The sequence below is a fragment of the Nerophis ophidion genome, linkage group LG12, assembly GCF_033978795.1.
Source record: "Nerophis ophidion isolate RoL-2023_Sa linkage group LG12, RoL_Noph_v1.0, whole genome shotgun sequence".
NCBI classification, from domain to species: Eukaryota; Metazoa; Chordata; class Actinopteri; order Syngnathiformes; family Syngnathidae; genus Nerophis; species Nerophis ophidion.
In genome coordinates, this window is record NC_084622.1 from 66656643 (window position 1) to 66683351 (window position 26709).

General features: G+C 39.7%; 1 protein-coding gene across 1 annotated transcript in view; it reads left to right on the forward strand.

The window, feature by feature from the left end:
* Positions 1 to 26709, forward strand: part of elmo3 (engulfment and cell motility 3) — an 81993-nt gene that overhangs the window by 1291 nt on the left and 53993 nt on the right. The window lies entirely within an intron of this gene.

Consider the following 26709-nt stretch of genomic DNA (forward strand, 5'->3'; position numbering starts at 1 on the left):
ATATTTTAAAGACTTGGTCTTCACTTGTTTGAATAAATTCATTAATTTTTTTTACTTTGCTTCTTATAACTTTCACAAAGACAATTTTAGAGAAACAAGTACAACCTTAAAAAAGATTTTAAGATTTTTAAACACAAACACCTTTTTACCTTTTAAATTCCTTCCTCTTCTTTCCTGACGATTTAAATCAATTTTCAAGTAAATTATTTTTTATTGTAAAGAATAATAATTTTTATTTTCGCTTCTGTTTTTTTGACGAAGGATATTTGTGAAATATTTCTTCAAACTTATTATGATTAGAATTAAAAAAACATATTCTGGCAAATCGAGAAAATCTGTAGAATCAAATTTAAATTGTATTTCAAAGTCTTTTGAATTCCTTTTAAAATTATTGTTCTGGAAATTCTAGAAGAAATAATGATTTGTCTTTGTTAGAAATATAGCTTGGTCCAATTTGTTATATATGCTAACAAAGTGCAGATTGGATTTTAACCTATTTAAAACATGTCATCAAAATTCTAAAATTAATGTGTGTAATCAGGAAAAATTACTAATGATGTTCCATAAATTATTTTTTTAATTTTTTCAAAAATATTTGAATTAGCTAGTTTTTCTCTTCTTTTTTTTCGGTTGAATTTTGAATTTTAAAGAGTCGAAATTGAACATAAACTATGTTTCAAAATTAAATGTTCATTTTTTTCCTGTTTTCTCCTCTTTTAAACCTTTCAATTAAGTGTTTTTTTTCATCATTTATTCTCTACAAAAAAACCTTCCATAAAAGGAAAAAAATGTACGACGGAATGACAGACAGAAATACCAATTATATATATATATATATATATATATATATATATATGATTTATCTATTAAAGGTAAATTGAGCAAATTGGCTATTTTTGGCAATTTCCAAAGACATGCACCTGGGGATAGGCCCCTCCCAACTCCAAAGACATGCACCTGGGGATAGGCCCCTCCCACCTCCAAAGACATGCACCTGGGGATAGGTTGATTGGCAACACTAAATGGTCCCTAGTGTGTGAATGTTGTCTATTTATCTGTGTTGGCCCTGTGATGAGGTGGCCACTTGTCTAGGTTGTAACCCGCCTTCTGCCCGATTGTAGCTGAGATAGGCGCCAGCCAGCGCCCCCCTAGATCCCAAAGGAAAAAAGCGGTAGAAAACGGATGAATGGGCTATTTCTGGCAATTTATTGAAGTGTGTATCAAACTGGTAGCCCTTGGCATTAATCAGTACCCAAGAGGTAGTAACTCTTGGTTTCAAAAAGGTTGGTGACCCCTGGTTTGCACGGTCACCTTTAGGGGACCTCTGACGGTATGAGGACAAAAAAACAGGGCGCCTAAAGGAAAACCTTTTTAAATGTTACTAAGGACCATGTCATATTTAATTTGTTTTTGTTTTTAAATGGTTGTTTGTCAACACTAAAAAAAAAAAAAAATGGCACTTGTGTGTGAATGTTGTCTATTTGTGTCGTCCCTGCAATGAAGTGGCGACTTGTCCAGGGTTTACCCCGCCTTCCGCCTGAATGCAGCTGAGATAGGCTCCAGTACCCCCTGCTACCCCAAAAGGGACAGGCGGTAGAAAATGGATGGATGGGTGTGTGTGTGTGTGTGTGTGTGTGTGTGTGTGTGTGTGTGTGTGTGTGTGTGTGTGTGTGTGTGTAGGTGGGCGCCTGTCACATTAAAAACTTGAGGCAGCTGAGAGGTGCCCCCCCCAACACATGCACGCACACACAAAGAAGGAATGTGACTGGTACTGAGACACACTTGTGGATCCACAGGCAAACAAAAGGTCCAGAAAGAATTACTTGCGGCTTTATGTATAACAAAGCCCACTAGCCATGAAAGAATGCACACACACACACACAGACAGCTGCTGAACATGTCATTTCGTGTTGAATTCCCCACTGTGGGATGTACAGTAGCTGCTTTTGCATCTTTTTGTCATTTAGATCTGTGTTTCTGAACCATAGGGCTGGGGCCCATATGGGCTGCGATGGTACTCAGTTGTAATACACTGGTTCACCACTTGTGGCAGTAATGAAAATAACAAATAAAGAGAAGAAGTCTGAAGCTTAAGTCATAGAGACGTTTCTTAAGTGAACAAAAATATGACTGAACTGGTGAATCTGTGGGCTTCGCGGTGGCAGAGGGGTTAGTGTGTCTGCCTCACAATACAAAGGTCCTGAGCAACGTTCCCCCCTAAGCGTCCTCTGCGCACAGCAAATTAATGCCGCGCAGAAAATCAAAAATCCCATCTGAGCTTTAAACAAAATAAACACATTACAATTTATTCTGTATGATTTTGCAATGCAACTCTATGAGTGACAACAAGAGTGGCCCTGATGAATAAAACATCCATTTTCTACTGCTTATTCCCTTTTGGGGTCGCGGGGGGCGCTGGCGCCTATCTCAGCTACAATCGGGCGGAAGGCGGCGTACACCCTGGACAAGTCGTCACCTCATCACAGGGCCAACACAGATAGACAGACAACATTCACACACTAGGGACCATTTAGTGTTGCCAATCAACCTATCCCCAGGTGCATGTCTTTGGAGGTGGGAGGGGCCTATCCCCAGGTGCATGTCTTTGGAGGTGGGAGGAAGCCGGAGTACCCGGAAGGAACCCACGCAGTCACGGGGAGAACATGCAAACTCCACACAGAAAGATCCCGAGCCTGGGATTGAACCCAGGACTGCAGGACCTTCGTATTGTGAGGCAGACGCACTAACCCTTCTTCCACCGTGAATAAAACAATATTTGTCAAAACAGTTCAATTATCGTCCGTCGAGACACTTTACGGACAGGAATTGCATCAATCACTTTATGGAGCAAAACAGTTTGTAACCACACCAAAAACATGAGTAAAAAAACTTTTATCTATAAAAACTGGTAATTTTCTGCCATACAAACAAGGCTTAAGCCAACTTTGTCATCTGTCATTTCAACAGAAGCCGCTTGCTCTCTCACCTGCACCAACACAAGCACTCATGGCACTTAGCCAGAGTTGCGTTTATGGCCACACAAAAAGTCAGACAACCCCAACGCCACACAAGGTGTAAATGCCAGGTTGTAACAGTCTGACTCCTCAATCACATGTGTGCTTAATTTACTGCCATTTATTAAGAACGTTTATTTAAGGATAGTATTCATGAAATATTGTCACTAGATTTCATAAATGCTAATAAAAAGATGTATTTTACAGACAGAAAGTTACAGGAACTAAGTGTAATCTCTGAAAGGGGTAACATTTCTTTTAAAGTGGAACATTATCATAATTTCAAAAGGGTTGAAAACAATAAAAATCAGTTCCCAGAGGCTTGTTTTATTTTTCGAAGTTTTTTTCAAAATTTTACACCTCCCGGAATTTTCCTAAAAAAAGCTTTAAAGTGCCTGACTTTCGCTATCCGTAAATCCACCGTCTATTTCCCTGTGACGTCATACAGTGCTGCCAATACAAACAACATGGCGGTTACCACAGCAAGATATAGCGACATTAGCTTGGATTCAGACTCGGATTTCAGCGGCTTAAGCGATTCAACAGATTACGCATGTATTGAAACAGATGGTCAGAGTATGGAGCCAGATAGCGAAAACTAAATTGAAGAAGAAATTGAAGCTATTGAGCGAATAGCTATTGAAGCTATTCGGCCATAGCGTGGGTGTACCTAATGAAGTGGCCCATAGCATGGCTGCCTTATTAGCATCGCCGGTAAAATGTGCGGACCAAACGATCAGGACTTTCGCATCTTGTGACACTGGAGCAACTTAAATCCGTCGATTGGTAAGTGTTTGTTTCGCATTAAATGTGGGTATCTAGTTTCAAATGTACATACAGCTAGCGTAAATAGTATGTTAGCATCGATTAGCATAGCATGTTAGCATCGATTAGCTGGCAGTCATGCCCTGACCAAATATGTCTGGTTAGCACATAAGTCAACAACATCAACAAAACTCACCTTTGTGATTTCGTTGACTATCGTTGCAAATGCATCTGCAGGTTATCCATACATCTCTGTGCCATGTCTGTCTTAGCATCGCCGGTCAAATGTGAAGACACTCTGGTACATTCAATGGGGGTCTGGTGGCAGATTTCTTGCCAGTGGTGCAACTTGAATCCCTCCCTGTTAGTGTTGTTACACCCTCCGACAACACACCCACCAGGCATGATGTCTCCAAGGTTCTAAAAAATAGCCGAAAAAACGGAAAATAACAGAGCTGAGACCTGGTGTTTGTAATGTGTAGAAAATGAAAATGGCGGGTGTGTTACCTCAGTGACGTCACGTTCTGACGTCATCGCTAAAAGACAGATAAACAAAAAGGCGTTTAATTTGCCAAAATTCACCCATTTAGAGTTCGGAAATCGGTTAAAAAAATACATGGTAATTTTTCAGCAACATCAAGGTATATATTGACACTTGCATAGTTTGGTGATAATGTTCCCCTTTAAAGGCAGGACCTGCAGCAAGACATACAATACTAGCACATAGTTCATGAAAAACATGTTTTTTGTTATTGTCATTGTAAGAGGGCAAACTCACTTATATCAGAAAATAATTTTTATACAACATTTAAATTGTTATGATGTCAGGTTCCGGACAGGTGTGACGCTGGTGTGGCCACAGTGTGCACGTCTGATGTTGTTCACATGTGCTCCACTGAATGCTCAGCGAGTTTGTGCGTTTGCTCACACACATGAAAAATTAGAGGGATGAGTAGTCCTGGGTTCAATACCGGGCTCGGGATCTATCTGTGTGGAGTTTGCATGTTCTCCCCGTGACTGCGTGGGTTCCCTCCGGGTACTCCGGCTTCCTCCCACCTCCAAAGACATGCACCTGGGGATAGGCCCCTCCCACCTCCAAAGACATGCACCTGGGGATAGGTTGATTGGCAACACTAAATGGTCCCTAGTGTGTGAATGTTGTCTGTCCATCTGTGTTGGCCCTGCGATGAGGTGGCCACTTGTCCAGGGTGTAGGCCGCCTTCCGCCCGATTGTAGCTGAGATAGGCACCAAAGACCCCAAAGGGAATAAGCAGTAGAAAATGGATGGATGGTGAATCTGTATTTTCATTTACACTTGACAGTTAAGTTAGACATTTTTCATTATCCACTTAGTTTATTTTCGCACAGTAATGACGATAACAAATAATGAGAAGAAATCTGGAGCTAAGTCATAGAGAAGTTTCTTAAGGCCTTGACAAACTCACGACATCCCCTGATCTAAATCCACATCCGGCCAAAGAAAAACAAATATTTCCCTATTGGGGAAAAACAAACACCCTTGAGAGGGATTGCATATGAAGAGACTCTCCTTCCAGGGTGACCGGCTACAATGGATGTCAAGTGGGTTCAGTCATTAAAGTGTTCAATGATTATTGTCAAACTAATTGTTAAATTAATACAAACCCCGTTTCTATATGAGTTGGGAAATTGTGTTAGATGTAAATATAAACGGAATACAATGATTTGCAAATCCTTTTCAACCCATATCCAATGAATGCACTACAAAGACAACATATTTGATGTTCAAACTCATAAACTTTATTTTTTTTTGCAAATAATTAACTTAGAATTTTATGGCTGCAACACGTGCCGAAGTAGTTGGGAAAGGGCATGTTCACCACTGTGTTACATCACCTTTTCTTTTAACCACACTCAATAAACCTTTGAGAACTGAGGAAACTAATTGTTGAAGCTTTGAAAGTGGAATTCTTTCCCATTCTTGTTTTATGTAGAGCTTCAGTCGTTCAATAGTCCGGGGTCTCCGCTGTCGTATTTTACGTTTCATAATGCGCCACACATTTTCCATGGGAGACAGGTCTGGACTGAAGGCGGGCCAGGAAAGTACCCGCACTCTTTTACTACGAAGCCACGCTGTTGTAACACGTGGCTTACATTGTCTTGCTGAAATAAGCAGGGGTGTCCATGATAACGTTGCTTGGATGACAACATATGTTGCTCCAAAACCTGTGTGGACCTTTCAGCATTAATGGTGCCTTCAAAGATGTGTAAGTTACCCATGTCTTGTTCACTAATACACCCCCATACCATCACACATGTGTAAGTTACCCATGTCTTGTTCACTAATACACCCCCATACCATCACACATGTGTAAGTTACCCATGTCTTGGGCACTAATACACCCCCATACCATCACACATGTGTAAGTTACCCATGTCTTGGGCACTAATACACCCCCATACCATCACACATGTGTAAGTTACCCATGCCTTGGGCACTAATGCACCCCCATACCATCACACATGTGTAAGTTACCCATGTCTTGGGCACTAATACACCCCCATACCATCACACATGTGTAAGTTACCCATGTCTTGTTCACTAATACACCCCCATACCATCACACATGTGTAAGTTAGTCATGTCTTGTTCACTAATACACCCCCATACCATCACACATGTGTAAGTTACCCATGTCTTGTTCACTAATACACCCCCATACCATCACACATGCTGGCTTTCGAACTTTGCGCCTATAAAAATCTGGATGGTTATTTTCCTCTTTGTTCCGTAGGACACCACGTCCTCTGTTTCCAAATATAATTTGAAATGGGGACTTGTCAGAACACAGAACACTTTTCCACTTTGCATCAGTCCATCTTAGATGAGCTCGGGCCCAGCGAAGCCGGCGGTGTTTCTGGGTATTGTTGATAAATGGGTTTGGCTTTGAAAAGCAGAGTTTTAACTTGCACTTGCAGATGTAGCGACCAACTGTAGTTACTGACAGTGGTTTTATGAAGTGTTCCTGAGCCCATGTGGTGATATCCTTTACACACTGATGTTGGTTTTTGATGCAGTGCCACCTGAGGGATCAAAGGTCCGTAATATCATCGCTTAAGTGCAGTGATTTCTCCAGATTCTCTTGATGATTTTACGGAGCGTAGATGGTAAAATCCCTAAATTCCTTGCAATAGCTTGTTGAGAAATGTTGTTCTAAAACTGTTCGACAATTTGCTTACAAAGTGGTGACCCTCACCCCATCCTTGTTTGTGAATTACTTAGCATTTCATGGAAGCTGCTTTTATAGCCAATCATGGCACCCACCTGTTCCCAATTAGCCTGCACACCTGTGGGATGTTCCAAATAAGTGTTTGATGAGCATTCCTCAACTTTATCAGTATTTATTGCCACCTTTCCCAACTTCTTTATCACGTGTTGCTGGAATCAAATTCTAAAGTTAATGATTATTTCCAAACAAAAACATGTTTATGAGTTTGAACATCAAATATGTTGTCTTTGTAGCATATTCAACTGAATATGGCTTGAAAAGGATTTGCAAATCATTGTATTCCGTTTATATTTACATCTAACACAATTTCCCAACTCAAATGGAGACAGGGTTTGTAGATAAAATGGGAGTCCAGTCCAACGCATAACTAATAGAAAGTCCTCGAAGGGGGGAGTGTGTCTGCTTCCAGGCTCATCTAGTCAGCTTGCAGAGATGTTCATGGAAAAGTGGTCCATCCCAGGTCTCAATTCGGGTTAGCTTACACATCCTCCAGACTTGTACCGCTCTAGAAATTAACCTGTTTGCAGGACACTTTAGAAAGTTAGCGCCCACTAGGCATCTGCATAAATGTTGCAAATAGTTCCTTTAAAGTCCTACTGAAAGCCACTACTAGCCACCACGCAGTCTGATAGTTTATATATCAATGATGAAATATTAACATTGCAACACATGACAATATTCTGATAGTTTATATATCAATGATGAAATATTAACATTGCAACACATGACAATATTCTGATAGTTTATATATCAATGATGAAATATTAACATTGCAACACATGACAATATTCTGATAGTTTATATATCAATGATGAAATATTAACATTGCAACACATGCCAATACGGCCGCTTTACTTTACTAAATTGCAATTTTAAATTTCCCGCGAGATATCCTGTTGAAAACGTCGCGGAATGAAGACGCATGCTTGTGACGTTATTGGTTGGAGCGGACATTTTATCCCAGCACCACTCACGGCTAAAAGCCGTCTGCTTTAATGGCATAATTACACAGTATTTTGGACATCTGTGTTGCTGAAATTTTTGCAACTTGTTCAATTAATAATAGAGACTATAAAGAAGAATGCTGTTGGTGGAAAGCGGTTTATTACAACTGCTTTTAGCAAGCAAAACAGCCGGTGTTTCTTTGTTTGTTGTGAAGCTTTAATATGGAACAGAGCGGTCAAGCGAACATGTTTCTCTACCACATGTCAACCAGCAAGTTTTTGGATGAGAAAATTGTGATATTAAGTCGGCTCTTACCGGAGACTTGAGCGTAGTTTGCGTCCTCCTGCAGAAGTTGTCAAAAAGGCAGCTGTGATCTTGGCTCCTCCATTTCCCTCAGAGACACTGGCGGTCACCGCAGCCCTCCGACTTTCAGGTATGACTTTATAATCTCACTAAAACACTATTAACACAATAAACAGATAAGTGAAGTGAAGTGAAGTGAATTATATTTATATAGCGCTTTTCTCTAGTGACTCAAAGCGCTTTACATAGTGAAACCCAATATCTAAATTTCATTTAAACCAGTGTGGGTGGCACTGGGAGCAGGTGGGTAAAGTGTCTTGCCCAAGGACACAACGGCAGTGACTAGGATGGCGGAAGCGGGAATCGAACCTGCAACCCTCAAGTTGCTGGCACGGCCACTCTACCAACCGAGCTATACCAACCGAGCTATACCGCCCCATAAGGGATTTTCCAGAATTATCCTAGTAAATGTGTCCAATAATATCTGAATCTCTCCCACTGCCGTAACCTTTTTTTCTTCTTTTTTCTAGTGCTTCACTCTAACTTTCCTCATCCACATAACTTTCCTCATCCACAAATCTTTCATCTTCGCTCAAATTAATGGGGAAATTGTCGCTTTCTCGGTTCCAATCGCTCTTGCTGCTGGTGGCCATGATTGTAAACAATGTGAGGATGTGAGGAGCTCCACAACCCGTGACGTCACACGCACATCGTCTGCTATTTCCAGTACAGGCAAGGCTTTTTTATTAGCGACCAAAAGTTGCGAACTTTATCGTGGATGTTCTCTATTAAATCCTTTCAGCAAAAATATGGCAATATGGCGAAATGATGAAGTATGACACATAGAATGGAGCTGCTATCCCCGTTTAAATAAGAACATCTCATTTCAGTAGGCCTTTAACCACCACGCCGTTGTTAAAAAGCCTTTGGGGATAAGTGTTTCTATTTTACATTACACTGATCCATCAACTGGTCAATAAAATGTACTCGTGTGTAAATAGATTGATAGTCGTGGTAGCAGAAAGTAAATTCTATTAAATACGAGTGCATCAGTGTCCAAATAGACACAAAAATCTCACAGCACTCGGATATTACATTTCATTTTATCGTCATGGTCACATTAATATGTACTTGGCAATCATCAGTTATAATAAACATCAAGTCATTAATTCAATAATTATATGAGTTTAAGTGCACATGATTTATTCATGTCATTAGTGCTACGTTGGACAAGTTATCATAAATCAAGGCAACTCTTCGTCGCATGTGTCCTCAATATAATCATGTATTTATCTTACCACGGCCTTTATTTGTGTGGAAGTGTCACGTCACGTTACTCTCACTAGTTTTACTTTTTCCACAAATGATGAGTTAACTGATTTTAGCATTTTGCTTTGCTGAGATTATAAACAAATGTAGACCCTAATAAATAAGTTAAAGATAAAGTACCAATGGTTGTCACAGACACACCAGGTGTGGCAAAATTATTTTCTGCATTTGACCCATCACCCTTGATCACCCCCTGGGAGGTGAGGGGAGCAGTGGGCAGCAGCGGTGGCCATTTTTGTTGATTTAACCCTTAGCAAGTGTTGTGCGCCACGTTCTGACTCATCAGATTTATTGAATGTATTTTATTCACTCATGATGGCTTCCATGTTAAGTTAAAGTTAAAGTACCCATGATTGTCACACACACACTAGGTGTGGCGTGATTATTCTCTGCTTCTGACCCGTCACCCTTGATAACTCCCTGGGAGGTGAGGGGAGCAGTGAGCAGAAGCGGTGGCCGCGCCCGGGAATCATTTTTGGTGATTTAACTCCCAATTCCAAGCCTTGATGCTGAGTGCCAAGCAGGGAGGTAATGGGTCCCATTTTTATAGTCTTTGGTATGACTCGGCCGGGGTTTGAACTCACGACCTACCCATCTCAGGGCGGACACTCTAACCACTAGGCCACTGAGTAACGATCTTAATATTTCCTTGGTGGTAATAAAAGCCTAACGTGAAATGATTTTGAAATGTACATGTGGAAACACAGCAATTCATCCGTGGCATAACTTCATCCATTTTTCAACTCTCTGCAGCCATTTTTAAATAAAACAGGTTTTACTATACTTATTTTAATGTAAAATATTGAATCAATTAGATCGAGACAAGTGGTAGAAAATGGATGGATGGATGGATAAATCGTCATCAAAATCTTAAAAACATGCCATCTGCAAATGTGCACTGTAGTGTCGACCATATAATGACATTATTTGTACTGGGTATTGGTACTCTCGATATTCTTATCGATCTACCCCCCTTTGTATTCCAGAGATCTAGTTTAGCCATTAGCTTATCCTCCTACGACAGGGCTATTCTAGGGGCCACGTATCTAGAAAGTTAAAGACTGGGGGGTCCGGACTCTTCCGTTTATTATTATTCCTATTTTGAGAACCAGCATTGTCAGACGTTTTGTTTACAGAGTTATTCTTTTATGAGTTACTAATTACCAAAGAAAATAGCTAAGTTATTCAAAATAGTGGACGTTGGCCATTTGGAGGTTAAAATATCAATGCAAGAATCTGCCAATGTGTTTACACTGGTCCAAGTTTTTCCATACAAGAAAAGTACTCTAGTACACTAATGCTTTAAGCCATGGGTGTCAAACTCTGGCCCGTGATCTAAATTTGGCCCGCCTTGTAATTTCATTTGGCCCTTGAGGCAGTATGAAATTAACATTAGAGCTGGCGGTGCCGCTGTAACACCGCATTCACCACTAATACTCATACTTGCCAACCCTCCCGATTTTCCCGGACTCCCAAATTTCAGTGCTCCTCACGAAAATCTCCCGGGATAAAAATTCTCCCGAATTTCTCCCCGGACGACAATATTGGGGGTGTGCATTAACAACACTGTCTTTAGCGTTCTCTACAACCTGTCGTTACATCCGCTTTTCCTACATAGAAATAGCGTGCCAACCCAGTCACATAATATATGCGACTTTTACACACACACGCACACAAGTGAATGCAATGCATACTTGTTCAACAGCCATACTGGTCACACTGAGGGTGGTCGTATAAACAACTTTTATCAATTACAAATATGCACCACACTGTGAACCCACACCAAACAAGAATAACAAACACATTTCGGGAGAACATCTGCACCGTAACACAACATAAACACAACAGAACAAATACCCAGAACCCCTTGCAGCACTAACTCTTCCGGGACGCTACAATATAGCCCCCCCCAAGCAATAATTGTTTTACTCATGCACTTTCTCTTGCTACTTCAAAGCTTGAATGTTTGATTAATTTTTTATTGTTATTTTATTTGCAAATTTATTATTAGCCTGTGGAACAAGTTTTTAATATTTACCTCAGAGGGCTGCAAATAGAAAAGAGGCATTACATTTTTATTAAAATTTTATTTGATATGCCATTGATATTTTTTTATTATTAATATTATTATTTAAAACTGGATTTTACATGTCACTATAAAGTTATATAAGCCTTGTTTGTTCAATATTCAATGCAAAACTTGTTTGGGTCCTTATTAAAGGGTTAATCTGTTCTGGCTTTGTTCACTTTTAAATGTTGTTCCACTCTGTATTTGACTTTGACACCCCTGCTTGAAGTCATTAGCTTCAAAGATTCTTATCTCCCAACTTTTGAGCTGAACTCAGGGGCCGGCCTGGTGTCAATCTTGTGACGGATTTGGCTCACGGGCCACCAGTTGTATAGCACTGTCCTACGGTGTGTAGTGTAGCATGTTTGGTTATTCCTCGTCCTCCGGGAGGATACTTGTAAGAAACATAGTTTATTTGTTGCTGATTTGGAAGTGACGTTGCACTGTGGGGCACATTAGCTGCTAGCTCGCTGGCAAGGACACTACATTGACATTTCTTCGCTTGTCACTGTCAAACATGCGGACACAGCTAGAACGTGTCAACATGCATTGTCTCAATATAACGATAATATTAAAAGCCCTGTCGTCAGCCAAAACTATATAATCTATATTGTCTATAGCAGTGGTTCTCAACCTGTTTTCAGTGATGTACCCCCTGTGAACATGTTTTTAATTCAAGTACCCCCTAATCACAGCAAAGCATTTTTGGTTGAAAAAAAGAGATAAAGAAGTAAAATACAGCACTATGTCATCACTTTCTGATTTATTAAATTGTATAACAGTGCAAAATATTGCTCATTTGTAGTGGTCTTTCTTCAACTATTTGGAAAAAAAGATATAAAAATAAGTAAAAACTTGTTGAAAAAGAAACAAGTGATTCAATTCTAAATAAAGATTTCTACACATAGAAGTAATCATCAACTTAATCTTTGGGGATTGTAATAGAGATCCATCTGGATTCATTAAATTAATTTTAATCATTTCTTTACAAAAAAAGAAATCTTTAACATCAATATTTATGGAACATGTCCTCAAAAAATCTAGCTGTCAACACTGAATATTGCATTGTTGCATCTCTTTTCACAGTTTATGAACTTACATTCATATTTTGTTGAAGTATTATTCAATAAATATATTTATAAAGGATTTTTGAATTGTTGCTGTTTTAAGAATATTTTTAAATAAATCTCACGTACCCCTTGGCATACCTTCAAGTACCCCCACTATAGAACCACTGCTCTATAGCACAAGTGTCACACTCAAGACCTGCCACACAATGTTTATGTGCCCCATGAAAGCCTGGAAATAATATACATTAATAATGTTTTTCATTTCTTACCAAATGTATTTGTTCTTTCCATTTTGACACAAAAAATGCATTACTATATGCATTTTCGTATTATTTAAACTTTAATAGATAAAATGTCTTAAAAATATATTATCAAACATTCCAAAATGTTTTTTTCTTCAAATAAAAATAAACAGTTAAATATTTGGTTGACTTATAGTTTCAAGACAAGTTATCCATCAAATTGTGCACGGTAAAAATGACCATAGATTTTACAGTAAAATCCTGGCCACTGAGCTGCCAGTTTTTTTTATCGTAAAAACATTTCAAACCATCCATCCATCCATCCATTTTCTACCGCTTGTTCCCTTTTGGGGTGGCGGGGGGCGCTGGCGCCTATCTCAGCTACAATCGGGCTGAAACGAAATACAAAAATTACCGTTAAAAACAACTTTGGTACATTTTTCCGTTTACAGTATTAGTTATACACTCTAAAAAAACCAACCGTCAATTTTAGAGTAAAAAAATAGCAGCTAAGTTGTTTGAATTGTAACGTAAAAATAACAGTGGTATGGTTTTTTTGCATTCCACTTACAGTAACATGCTGTAAAAACCATCGCAAATTTTACGGTACAAATCTGGCAACTGAGCTGCCAGTTTTTTTAACAGTAATATATATATATATTTTTTTCACAGCGTACATGGAAACATATTTAATAATCAGATGCACAAGAACTTATGAAATATCATGAGGCCAATCCTTATACAATATTCGTATATTATTTACTGTTAGAAGCGGACCTCTGAGGGCAACCACAACTGTGATGTGGCCCTCAATGAAATAAAGTTTGACACCCTTGGTCTATAGCAGGGGTGTCCAAACTTTTTCCACTGAGGGCCCCACATGGGAAAATTAAAGCATGCGGGGGCCATTTTAATATTTTTCATTTTCAAACCATAACTAAATATATCCATCCATTTTCTACCGCTTATTCCCTTTTGGGGTCACGGAGGGCGCTGGCGCCTATCTCAGCTACAATCGGGCGGAAGGCGGGGTACACCCTGGACAAGTCGCCACCTCATCGCAGGGCCAACACAGATAGACAGACAACATTCACACACTTGGGACCATTTAGTGTTGCCAATCAACCTATCCCCAGGTGCATGTCTTTGGAAGTGGGAGGAAGCCGGAGTACCCGGAGGGAACCCACGCAGTCACGGGGAGAACATGCAAACTCCACACAGAAAGATCTCGAGCCTGGATTTGAACCCAGGACTTCAGGACCTTCGTATTGTGAGGCAGACGCACTAACCCCTCTGCCACCGTGAAGCCCTAACTAAATATACGTATTTTTAAAATGTATCCTACCTTTAGGAGCCTTGGGGACCATAAAGGGTGTCAGATATTAAAATGTTAAAAATAAGTCACATTTTTATTATTGTTTTTTATTTAACGCCTACAGTAAATCTCTATATCAACTTAAAAAAAAAAAGGTTTTATGGCTTTTCTGTCAAAAACATCATTATTTTTTTAATAGTAAAACTGAAATATGGAGTATTTAGTAATTAGAGCCCTAAAAGATCAATAATGCAGGACAGCATTGATTTTAATTCTTTATTATTTTTGAGTAATCACAGTGAAAAGATAAATAAAATACCATTAAATATATTTGGGATCCCAAAGGTGCCCCACTCAGAAAGTGATACATTTTTATTAGGTTTTTTTTTAAACTTTCAACACTTAAGTTACGAGATCAACTTCAGATATATCCGTCAATTTTACGTTTAAACTATTATTTTTTGTTTTATGCTCTTTTGTCAAAGAAAACGTTTGTTTTTATATGGCAACTACACAATATATGCAATATTTACCTCATAAAACATTTTAAAATGAAATATTTGAACTAATTGGAGCTTTGAAAATAATTCATTATAACATGGATTTTTTTGTCATTATTTTTGTTTTGAGCAATGGCAAAAAAATGTAAAATAAATAATTGATTGATTGAAACTTGTAATTATTAGATTGCACAGTACAGTACATATTCCGTACAATTGACCACTAAATGGTAACACCCCAATACGTTTTTCAACTTGTTTAAGTCGGGGTCCATGTTAATCAATTCATGCTAAAGATGGTTTTTACATGGTAAAATAAAGAAAAAAGAAGAAAAAAAAACAGCCTGCATGGCAGCTTTGTGTCAACATTGCAACTTTTTCTCGTTAGATTTCACCTCATTCCAATACATTTAATGTCCTTTTTTATTTTTGCAATAGTATTTCCAGAATGTGTGGCGGGCCGGTAAACAGTTAGCTGCGGGCCGCAAATGGCCCCCGGGCCGCACTTTGGACATCCTGGTTACTAAAACGGCCTTCTTTCATCTCCGTAATATCGCTAAAATTCGCTCCATTCTGTCCACTAAAGACGCTGAGATCATTATCCATGCGTTTGTTACGTCTCGCCTCGACTACTGTAACGTATTATTTTGGGGTCTCCCCATGTCTAGCATTAAAAGATTACAGTTGGTACAAAATGCGGCTGCTAGACTTTTGACAAGAACAAGAAAGTTTGATCACATTACGCCTGTACTGTATATACCTTTATATACATATATACATACATATATACCTATACTGTATATACCTTTATATACATATATACATACATATATACCTATACTGTATATACCTTTATATACATATATACATACATATATACCTATACTGTATATACCTTTATATACATATATACATACATATATACCTATACTGGCTCACCTGCACTGGCTTCCTGTGCACTTAAGATGTGACTTTAAGGTTTTACTAGTTAAGTATAAAATACTACACGGTCTAGCTCCATCCTATCTTGCCGATTGTATTGTACCATATGTCCCGGCAAGAAATCTGCCTTCAAAGGACTCCGGCTTATTAGTGATTCCTAAAGCCCAAAAAAAGTCTGCGGGCTATAGAGCGTTTTCATTTTGGGCTCCAGTACTCTGGAATGCCCTCCCGGTAACAGTTCGAGATGCCACCTCAGTAGAAGCATTTAAGTCTCACCTTAAAACTCATTTGTATACTCTAGCCTTTAAATAGACTCCCTTTTTAGACCAGTTGATCTGCCGTTTCTTTTCTTTTTCTCCTATGTCCCACTCTCCCTTGTGGAGGGGGTCCGGTCCGATCCGGTGGCCATGTACTGCTTGCCTGTGTATCGGCTGGGGACATCTCTGCGCTGCTGAGCCGCCTCCGCTTGGGATGGTTTCCTGCTGGCTCCGCTGTGAACGGGACTCTCGCTGCTGTGTTGGATCCGCTTTGGACTGGACTCTCGCGACTGTGTTGGATCTGCTTTGGACTGGACTTTCACAGTATCATGTTAGACCCGCTCGACATCCATTGCTTTCCTCCTCTCTAAGGTTCTCATAGTCATCATTGTCACCGACGTCCCACTGGGTCATTATTGTCACCGATGTCCCACTGGGTGTGAGTTTTCCTTGCCCTTATGTGGGCCTACCGAGGATGTCGTGGTGGTTTGTGCAGCCCTTTGAGACACTAGGGCTATATAAGTAAACATTGATTGATTGATTGATTGATATAGCAATCCGATTTCACATTCAGTCCTCCATCCATCCATCCATCGATCCATTTTCTACCGCTTGTCCCTTTTGGGTTCGCGGGGGATGCTGGAGCCTATCTCAGCTGCATTCGGGCAGAATGCGGCTTACACCCTGGACAAGTGGCCACCTCATCGCAGGGCCAACACAGATAGACAGACAACATTCACACACCAGGACTAATTTAGTGTTGCCAATCAACCTATCCCCAGGTGCATGTCTTAGTTGGTGGGAGGAAGCCAGGTCCTAATGTGTTCATGAGCAAGGGCAAACCGGTAACTCAACATCTATTTGTGTGGCCCAAATGTATTTGGGGCGGGCGGTTCGAGTGTCCGCCCTGAGATGGGTAGGTCGTGAGTTCAAACCCTGGCCGAGTCATACCAAAGACTATAAAAATGGGAACCATTACCTCCCTGCTTGGCACTCAGCATCAAGGGTGGGAATTGGGAGTTGAATCACCAAAAATGATTCCCGGGCGCGGCCACCGCTTCTGCTCACTGCTCCCCTCACCTCCCAGGGGGTGATCAAGAGTGACGGGTCAGAAGCAGAGAATAATTACGCCACACCTGGTGTGTGTGTGATAATCATGGGTACTTTAACTTTAACTTAACATGGAAGCCATGATGAGTGAATAAAATACATTCAATAAATGTGATGAGTCAGAACGTGGCGCACAACACTTGCTAAGCTTGTTTTGATTTGCATTTAAGCTCTGCCTAAAGTTTATCCTGGGATTTTTTTTTTGTAACCAAGCATGTATGGACAGGCAGGCCAAATGTGATTTGTCATCAGTTGAGGAACATTCATTCCACTGCTATAACAATCATTCCGTTGCAGGAAAATGTCTTGCTCTGTTGCAGGACTAACTAAAACATTCGGCTACAGAAACATGAATTCCTATGTAAGAACATTTATTTCACTGCAGTGACATTTTATTAGGTTGCAGTAAGGTGTCATCTGCTGCAGGCACATCCACTTTTCCCTGGGAACATTTATTACTGTAGGAGTAATACTTCGGATTGAGAACAAACAGCAGCAAGAGGTATTTTGCCATAGACACATTTATTTAGCTGCAGTAAAATGTATTCAACTCCTTGAACGTTTATTGTGCCGAAGTAACAATTATTTTTCTGCAGGATCATCCACTGAATTGAAATAGCCCGTATTGTCGAACAGGAATATTCATTCTACTGCACTTTGTACAGTAATAATAGTTATTGTCTAAGAGCATTCAATCTGCTGGAGAAACATTTATTCCACTGCAGAAACATTTTTGTGCTGTGACATGTATTCTGCCTCAGGAACAATGATTAGGCTGCCAGAATATTCATTTTGCTGCAAGACCCACTTAATTGTTGCAATACTTGCCTAATTTAATCGCTTCTTAACCAGGGCGTCGCTTTACGAATGTTTTTATTTTGATCATGTCATACACTAAAATCAAAGCGTGTTCTGCAAAAGTTAATAATTATAGGAGGTTTTGTGCTCGTTGGCGTTGGTCCGTTTGTCTGCAAAATAACTTAGTTATGGGTGGATTTTCATTAAACTTTTAAGAAGTATCCAAAATGGGATAAGGAACAACTGATTAGATTTCTGGCCTGATCCAGACAATTTTACTGTTTTACCTTATGTTTACGTTACGAACTTGTGTTGAGTGTTTGCTTCTGATAATGAATAAACAAGTGATTCAATGATAAAGATTTCTCCACATAGAAGTAATCATCAACTTAAAGTGCCCTCTTTGGGGATTGTAATAGAGATCCATCTGGATTCATCAACTTACTTATAAACATTTCTTCACAAAAAAATAAATCCTTACCATCAATATTTATGGAACATTTCCACAAAAAATCGAGCTGTCGACACTGAATATTGCATTGTTGCATTTTTTTCCCACAGTTTATGAACTTACATTCATATTTTGTTGAAGTATTTTTCAATAAATATATTTATAAAGGATTTTTGAATTGTTGCTATTTTTAGAAAAAAAAAAAAAATCTCACGTACCCCTTGGCATACCTTCAAGTACCCCCAGGGGTACGTGTACCCCCATTTGAGAACCACTGATCTACACCATGTACCAAATAAAATTGCTTTGAGGTCGGTAAGCACAACCAGAATTATTACGTACATATGCATTGTCAATTTTTAGAAAAATTATTTTAAGTGTGCCTTTATAGTCGGAAAAATACTAAACAAATTTTATCATCAAATTCTTCCCCTCTATGGTCTTTCCTTTCAGTCTGTTGCCTTTTATAATACACTTTCTCATCAGTCCCGTGGCTTTTGTTTGCCGCAGTTGCCGCCATTAAAGGGGAACATTATCACAATTTCAAAAGGGTTAAAAACAATAAAAATCAGTTCCCAGTGGCTTGTTTTATTTTTCGAAGTTTTTTTCAAAATTTTACACCTCCCGGAATATCCCTAAAAAAAGCTTTAAAGTTCTTGATTTTCGCTATTTGCGATGCGACTATCCATTTCCCTGTGACGTCATACAGTGCTGCCAATACAAACAACATGGCGGTTACCACAGCAAGATATAGCGACATTAGCTCGGATTCAGACTCGGATTTCAGCGGCTTAAGCGATTCAACAGATTACGCATGTATTGAAACAGATGGTCGGAGTATGGAGGCAGATAGCGAAAACGAAATTGAAGAAGAAATTGAAGCTATTGAGTGAATAGCTATTGACGCTATTCGGCCATAGCATGGGTGTACCTAATGAAGTGGCCCATAGCATGGCCGCCTTATTAGCATCGCCGGTAAAATGTGCGGACCAAACGATCAGGACTTTCGCATCTTGTGACACTGGAGCAACTTAAATCTGTCAATTGGTAAGTGTTTGTTTCGCATTAAATGTGGGTATCTAATTTCAAATGTACATACAGCTAGCGTAAATAGTATGTTAGCATCGATTAGCGTAGTATGTTAGCATCGACTAGCTGGCAGTCATGCCGTGACCAAATATGTCTGATTAGCACATAAGTCAACAACATCAACAAAACTCGCCTTTGTGATTTCGTTGACTTAAGGGTTGCAAATGCATCTGCAGGTTATCCATACATCTCTGTGCCATGTCTGTCTTAGCATCGCCGCTCAAATGTGGAGACACTCTGGTACATTCAATGGGGGTCTGGTGGCAGATTTCTTGCCAGTGGTGCAACTTGAATCCCTCCCTGTTAGTGTTGTTACACCCTCCGACAACACACCCACCAGGCATGATGTCTCCAAGGTCCCAAAAAATAGTCGAAAAAATGGAAAATAACAGAGCTGAGACCCGGTGTTTGTAATGTGAAAATGAATATGGCGGGTGTGTTACCTCGGTGACGTCACATTCTGACGTCATCGCTAAAAGACCGATAAACAGAAAGGCGTTTAATTTGCCAAAATTCACCCATTTAGAGTTCGGAAATCGGTTAAAAAAATACATGGTCATTTTTCTGCAACATCAAGGTATATATTGACGCTTGCATAGGTTTGGTGATAATGTTCCGCTTTAACGCTAGGTTTCGGCTTGGCAATGCCGGCAGAACACATTTTGCAAACTACAAGTGAAATGTCTTTTTTCTGAAATGCTAAAAAAAGCCCAGACAAGTGACTGCTGCGTCATGATGCTTTTCTCAGGGAGCGTGTAGTGTCATGACATAACGAATATGCCACCATAGCAGGCGACGGCATAAGCCACAACAGAGAGACCAATGACAAACTGGGGGCGGCATGGCGTAGTGGGTAGAGCGGCCGGGCCAGAAACCTGAGGGTTGCAGGTTCGCTTCCCAAAATCGCTGCCGTTGTGTCCTTGGGCAGGACACTTCACCCTTTGCCCCCGGTGCCGCTCACACTGGTGAATGAATGATGAATGAATGATTGGTGGTGGTGGGAGGGGCCGTAGGTGCAAACTGGCAGCCACGCTTCAATCAGTCTACCCCAGGGATGTAGCTTACCACCACCAGGTGTGAATGAATGATTGGTGGTGGTGGGAGGGGCCGTAGGTGCAAACTGGCAGCCACGCTTCAATCAGTCTACCCCAGGGATGTAGCTTACCACCACCAGGTGTGAATGAATGATTGGTGGTGGTGGGAGGGGCTGTAGGTGCAAACTGGCAGCCACGCTTCAATCAGTCTACCCCAGGGATGTAGCTTACCACCACCAGGTGTGAATGAAAGATGGCTTCCCACTTCTCTGTGAGCGCTTTGAGTATCTAACAATAGGAAAGCACGATATAAATCTAATCCATTATTATTATTATTATTATTAAACGCAGAGATAAATAACGGCCGCCGACAGTATTGTGCATCCCTAATGAAATGTTTTATTTTTTTGGTTTATGGACACATTTTGATTAAAGTGTCAGGATATTGTCAAAAATTGGATAAGGAGCTTGTGATTTACATTTTGGGTGTAATCTGGATCATCGTTACCGTGGATTCAGGACTTTTTCACTATTGTAGGTCTGTGTTCTTTGATGGCTTTTCTAGTTAATATTTGTTTATTCTGTTTGGCAGTGGCCGACTTTCCCAAAACTGTCAGATACACACTCACTCTCTTTTTTTATAATATTATTCAATTTATAATATTACGAGGATTCTCCCTTTTTAAGAGGGCAGAGTCCTCCCAGATTCTTTAGTTCTAAGGCTGTCTAAAATGATGAGCGGTAACTAGAACTGATGTTTAAAAATGTATACAAAAATAAAGATACCAGCGCTGTCGAGAGGGATCTTAGTTCTCTAAAGGTCGAAGCAGCCTTTCAAATGTGTATTTGACCACACAATTTGCCATGTGTTGCCCACAGGAACAGAAACTAAGACTTGACTTAACGTGTGTGTGCTTACTGCACACACTCACCTCCACCCTCACTATCTTCAGGCATGTATCTCATGATATCATTTATAATAATACATGTGTGAGAGTGCACTGATAAATAACAGGCTGCATTCTTTTTCTTTATCTTCTTCTAGCAGACTGAAGGCAAATTCTAAGGCGTTCTTCTTCTGTCAAACGCTGGGAAAATATTCTCTAACTATATAAAAATGTGTATAGAGAACGTGTATTAGAAGTTTGGGACATCACCATGGTTACTACTCTTTATTTGTTACGGTGGCACGTAAAGGAGACTGCCCACAAAACGGTATGTTCAGTCATAAAGAGGCTTGGAGATTGTCTTTAAAAGAAAATCTATGCAACACTTGGACCAAAGCACCACCATTCCATGTTATGGAAGAGTTACTTGTATACAAATGTCAAACAGAAAGGGCCGAGACTGTTTTCAAAGCCAGACTATCATGAGGCAGATATGCTAATAACTAAAGCAGGACATCAAATATTGTCCTGGACGATTGGGGCAACAATAATAATCACAAAAATTTTGATTGATATTGAAATTATAATCAATAACATTTGAAAACATGATTTATTCTACCACCAAAATTCTACTTTAAATCAAATTTAAAAGAACAGATGTCAGTTAGTAATAAATATTTACAAACAATTAAAATAACAGCAATACATTTACGCAATTAGCAATATGTATAAAAAAAATTTAAAAAAAGTTTTTGTTTTTTTTCTTTATTTTATTTTGGTATTATTTTTACGAATTACACTTACCATATTTTTTGGACTATAAGTCGCAGTTTTTTTCATAGTGCGACTTATACTCAGGAGCGACTTATGTGTGAACTTATTAACACATTACCGTAAAATATCAAGTAATATTATTTAGCTCATTCACGTAAGAGACTAGACATACAAGAAGTGAGAGATAGTTTGGTAAAGGTATAGAATGTTCTATATGTTCTAGTTATTTGAATGACTCTTACCATAATATGTTAGCTTAACATAGCAGTTGCTTATTTATGCCTCATATAACCTACACTTATTCAGCCTGTTGTTCACTGTTCTTTATTTATTTTAAATTGCCTTTCAAATGTTTATTCTTGTGTTGGGTTTTGTCAAATAAATTTCCCCAAAAAATGCAACTCATGCTCCAGTGCGACTTATATATGTTTTTTTCCTTCTTTATTATGCATTTTCGGCCGGTGCGACTTATACTCCGAAAAATACGGTATGCCCAATCAATAATCACTACACCCAACAAAATAAGTAAGGCATATGATTTCTGTGTTCACGCAACAGACAACGGAGTCAAATAATTAGCCAATAGTGTTGTTCAACGCAGAATATCAGGGAAATTGACATAAATATAACTGAAATGTTGTCTTTTGTGAAGAGAAGAAACATTTGTTTGGGAACATAATGTGTCCGGTAACGCTCATTAAATTGTTCTTAGGGTCATTTGTATTTGCTTTTTCAATGTGTATTTTACTTCTGTTTTAAATATTATTTTTTAGTCTGCCTTTTGCCGCTATTTCTTTGTGGTGTACAGCCCTTTGTTCTTCAAATGTGATTGTTTTTAAAGGGCTTTATCAATAAAGTTGTTATGGTATGGTATTAATCCCCAACACGGCCAACCGCTCTGTTCCAAACTAAATAATGCTGAGAGGTTCACTAAAAAAACACCGACTAAACTACGAAGCTAAAGCTAACAAGAACATTCCATACACCCACAACAGATCTCATCTACTTGTGTTGTTGTGAACGACATCATCGATATAATGTACAAACACAACAGGAACTTGCAACTTGACAGCCCCCCTATTTTTGTTTTAACAGCCTCAATTTCAAGTGAGTCGCCTTTTTTACTGGTCAAGCTGAGAACGGCCGCACAGCACACTTCCCCCCCCTTCACAGTAATAGTGTGGTGTAGGGCTGGGCGATATATCGATATATCGCGGGTTTGTCTCTGTGCGATATAGAAAATGACTATATCGTGATATTCGAGAATACGTTCTCACACAGTTGCTTTTAGCCGCGGGAATTACACTGCATGCATTTCCCACTCTTTCTTGTCTCTCCTTCTCACAGAGACATAAAAACAAGCGCACCTTCTTACGTACGTCACGTGTGCAAGGTCACATGCTCCCGCGGAACAGAGAGGTAGCGACATTGTAACGTTAGCTGTGACGCTAACGGTGAGGTGTGGGTGGTAATACGAGAGAGAGAAGGTGCGATTCTGGTAACAAATGGAGGAAGAATTAATTCCATAGAAAAACAGCACGGGATCCATTGTCCGGCGGTGGTTTGGCTTCAAGCGGGAATATGTTCAACATTTATGCGGCAAAAGCGTTGCTACAAAAAGTAGCACCACTACTCATGAAGCATCATTTGAAAAGTCCCCCGCTAGAGCAGGGGTGGGCATTACGTCGATCGCGGAGGGTGTGTCAGTCGATCGCAAGCCAGGCATTAAAAAAATAGACCTAAAAATGAGCAATCATCAATCTTCACCAAGACTTCACTTTCGTCAGTTGTTTGACATTCTCGGCATCCGAGGATCTTGTGAGATGACGCTGGCTGCTGCGAGCTCATTATTAAGAAAAAAATCACTGACAGGACGGACGGAGAGAAACACTTTTTATTTCAACAGACTCTGCTGTCAAAACTCTAAAGACCGACTGCACAGTTCCTGTCTTCGACATAAAAGAGCTGCTTCATCCTGCCTGTGCTAACAAAATAAGAGTCTCAGAAAGCTAGCAAGCTACGGAGTTTGATGCCAATATATTTCTACCCCGCCCTCAGCGACCGCTCCCTCGCCCACACACTCACTGACGTCACTCGCCTGCTGGCACACATCAAAGGGCCACACACACATATGCTACTCTCATAAAAAAAAGTGTTTAAAAACGAGTTTGCAAGTTGGACAAATGAGATGCCAAATCCAACCACTTTCATGTGGTATTGGACAGAAAGAAGGACTTTTTTTCTCCTCCCTTTGAAAATGTGGACATTATCAGCACCACTGTCTGATTCCAATCAATGCAAGTCATCAGAATCAGGTAATATACCAACTTAAATTTATTTTCTTCATGAAAGAAAGGAATCTATATGTGTTAAACGTGGGGCGGCATAGCTCGGTTGGTAGAGTGGCCGTGTCAGCAACTTGAGGGTTGCAGGTTCGATTCCCGCTTGTGCCATCCTAGTTACTGCCGTTGTGTCCTTGGGCAAGACACTTTACCCACCTGCTCCGTGCCACCCACACTGGTTTAAATGGAACTTAGATATTGGGTGTCACTATGTAAAGCGCGTTGAGTCACTTGAGAAAAGCGCTATATAAATCAAATTCACTTCACTTCACTTAAACATGCGTGTATTATCATTGAACACCATTAACTTGTTGACAAAAATGTCTCTTTCATAAATAAATAAATATGAATTATAAATATAAAGGAGGTAAATAAATAAATGATAAATGGGTTGTACTTGTATAGCGCTTTTCTACCTTCAAGGTACTCAAAGCGCTTTGACACTACTTCCACATTCACACACTGATGGAGGGAGCTGCCATGCAAGGCGCCAACCAGCACCCATCAGGAGCAAGGGTGAAGCGTCTTGCTCAGGACACAACGAACGTGACGAGGTTGGTACTAGGTGGGAATTGAACCAGGGACGCTCGGGTTGCGCACAGCCACTCTTCCACTGCGCCACGCCGTCCCTAGATAAGTAGATCTCCTCGACTTGGTCAATTGAAAAGTAGCTCGCCTGCAGAAAAAGTGTGAGCACCCCTGCGCTAGAGAATGTTGAGTGCTTGAAACTCTGCATGTCAACATCTTCAGTCGGTGCCACACCAACAAAATGCCAAAGCAACTATTTCCAGATCAACATCGTATCTCCTTCTGTCAACAACAGAAGGAGATAACGTCTGCAGGAACCAATTATGCAGCTCATTTTTATTTGACAGTTATTGAATCATCTTGTGTGACATCATGCACAAAAGTACACTTTATTTGTTTTTAACTATTGTAGTGGCGTTTTGTCCAAAAAGTACACTTTAATTTAGTGTTGTTTTGATTTGTCATCTTAGTGACATCATTCACACAAGTGCACTTATAGCTTGTTTCAAAATGTCTCTGACAATCTTGCACTTTCTGTTTTGAAATGACATGAATGTTTGTGCCACTGATTAATAACTCTTTAATAAATACACTTTTGGTCAATTGACTTAGTTGTGATTTCCCTCTCTGCATGAAAGTTTAAAAGGAGCATATGTTAATGCAGTATGAACAAGTTTGAATGTAGACACATAGAATCATCATACGGCTGTGATTATATGCATCAAGTGTTCATTCAGGGCTAAGGCAAAATATCGAGATTATATATTGTGTATCATGACATGGCCTAAAAATATCGAGATATTTAAAAAAAGGCCATATTTCCCAGCTCGAGTGTGGTGCGCCACATTCGGTCTGACTGCGCTAACAAAATAAAAGTTTCAATAAAGCGCCTTAAACAAGCATAATGGACTGATAGCGCTCATTGAACATTTAGATCAGTGGTTCTTAACCTTGTTGGAGGTACTGAACCCCACCAGTTTCATTTGCGCATTCCCCAAACACTTCTTTAGTGAAAAATAAAATGTTGTTTTTTTTTCAAATTCAAAAAAAAGTCATGTGTTTTTTTACTGGTGCACAAATGAACCGTGCATGAACATCACCTTGTTCAAAGAACAAAACCAACACAATGCATGAACTCACAACAAATTACACACCTTACACACATTACCATGAATTGATTAACGTGGACCCCGAATTAAACAAGTTGAAAAACGTATTCAGGTGTTACCATTTAGTGGTCAATTGTACGGAATATGTACTGTACTGTTTCATGTAATGTATTCTCTTCCTTTGCAATCTGCTGGTAAAAGTTTCAACCCGTCAATCAAAAAACCTGCAAATCAGATGGAAAATTAGAGGGAACATTGTTTGGGGGGGTATTCATAATTCAATGATAGGGAGAAGTTTTTATTTACACGATAGACTCTGCCGAACCCCTGAGGCCGACTCACCAAACCCCTAAGGTTCGATGGAACCCAGGTTAAGAACCACTGATTTAGATCATTATTATACTTTGACCTAAAATACTGGTCAAAATATGTCTAAAGACTTATTGCGCCAATAAATGTGAGGATTTTAGCATTTTATTAAAAAAACATTCAACACGCCCCGCCACCCCAAAAATTCCAAACAGTAGAAAATGGATGGATAGATGGATTTTGTGTGTTACATTTGACA